The sequence below is a fragment of the Castor canadensis genome, chromosome 2 (genome assembly GCF_047511655.1).
Source record: "Castor canadensis chromosome 2, mCasCan1.hap1v2, whole genome shotgun sequence".
Taxonomy (NCBI): domain Eukaryota; kingdom Metazoa; phylum Chordata; class Mammalia; order Rodentia; family Castoridae; genus Castor; species Castor canadensis.
Genome location: NC_133387.1, coordinates 15,281,859 through 15,283,564, shown reverse-complemented (window position 1 = coordinate 15,283,564; position 1,706 = coordinate 15,281,859). Strand labels below are relative to the sequence as shown.

At 42.6% G+C, this 1,706-nt stretch overlaps 1 non-coding gene across 1 annotated transcript; it reads right to left on the bottom strand.

Moving 5' to 3' along the window:
• On the bottom strand, positions 1–108 carry LOC141421023 (U6 spliceosomal RNA). Its single transcript, XR_012445730.1, has one exon. It is a non-coding gene; the product is annotated as a U6 spliceosomal RNA (small nuclear RNA).
• Between the last annotated feature and the right edge of the window lie 1,598 nt (positions 109–1,706).

The window sequence follows — 1,706 nt, the reverse complement described above, 5'->3', positions numbered from 1 at the left end:
TTAAATATGGAACACCTCAGAACTTTCAGTATCATCCTTGCACAAGGGGCCATGCTAATTTTCTTTGTATTGTTCCAGTTTTAGTATATCTGTTACCAAAGTAAGTAGTGATTAGTTGGTTTTATAAATAGGGTCTCACAAGTTTGCCCAGGCTGGCCTCAGATTTCAATCCAACTATCCCTGGCTCCCGAGTGGCTGGAATTACACACATAAGTGACCATGCCTGGCCTCCAAAATATTTCTTTTTAACTTTAAAAATTATGTATCCTGCGAAAATACTGTATTTTCTTTAGGGGGGATTGAACTGGTCTCAAACTTGCTAGGCAGATTCTCTACCACTCAAACCATTCTGCCAGCCCCCCCCCCCCCTTTTTTTTTTAATCTCCAAGGGAACTGCTACCATTATGTATTACTTAGAAACAACCTGGAGGGAATAAAGATTGGGAACACTGCTTTTAGAATTTGCTCTTATGCTGGTGACTGCTGAAAAATTCCCAATTACAGAGAAACTTGTGTGTATATATACATATATATATATATTTTTTTTTTGCTGCCCTGGAGATAGAATTCAGGGCCTTCTGCATGGTAGGCAAGTGCTCTATCAATGAGTTATAGCCCAGTCCAAATTTTTAGACTACTTCAACATAAGCAGCATAGCTATTATTCAGGCGGCCCCTCTAGGGGTTTTCTTGAGTCCTGCCTTGTCATTTACAATATGAACATGAAAAATAATTTCTAGTTTTGGGAACCTCAATATTAGAAGTGAAAAAATAGGGGCAGGTGTGGTGGGGCACGCCTGTAATCTATCTCAGTACTCGGGAAGCTCTAGTAAGAGAATCACAAGGTAGGAACCAGTGGCTCATGCCTATAATCCTAGCTACTCAGGAGACAGAGATCAGGAGACTAGTGGTTCAAAGCCAGCCCAAGGCAAATAGTTTGTGAGACTCTATCTCAAAAAAACCCTTCACAAAAAAAAGGGCTGGTGGAGTGGCTCAAGGTGTAGGACCTGAGTTCAAACCCCAGTACCACAAAAAAAAGGAAAAAGTATCATGAGTCAGAGGCCAGTTTGAGCTACATAGTAAGACCTTGTCTCAAAAAACAAAAGTTAGAAAAATAGGAGTCTATACTAAAGAACGTGTCTCCATCCTGACTGAGTGTGGATGGCCACATGAGTTTGCTCAGTGTACAGATTCCTAGTCCCCAGCCTGAGAGGTAAGTTTCCACAAGCTTGGAATTTGTGCCTTTTTTTTTCAGGGTATCTTTTTTTCAATTGTACTGGGTGTGGGTACATTGTGGCATTTACAAAGGTTCTTCAGCACAGATCTTGCAATCCAACTCGAGAGTGACATTTGGGAACCATTAGACTAGCACTGGTCTATGCTGTTCCTACCAGCTCAGAACTTCCGGAGCTAAGGCCTCATAGGGGCCTCACAGCAGAAGCTGAAATAACAAAGCCTACCACTTTCTGGCAGTATTTGCTAATCAAACAGAGGATGTTTACTATGTGCTTAAAGCTTGCTATATACTTTGTCCAAGGGATGCAGGAGATAAAAAAGAATTGCCCCCAAGTTTCTGACAAAAAGAACTCACGATTAGCAGGGAAGTTCTGCATGGTTAATGGCCACAGCACTCCACTTCGGGGCAGGGTGGGGAGGGTGACCTCCAGGAAAGAGTTGTGGAGGGTATGGGACCCCGAGTCGTCCCAG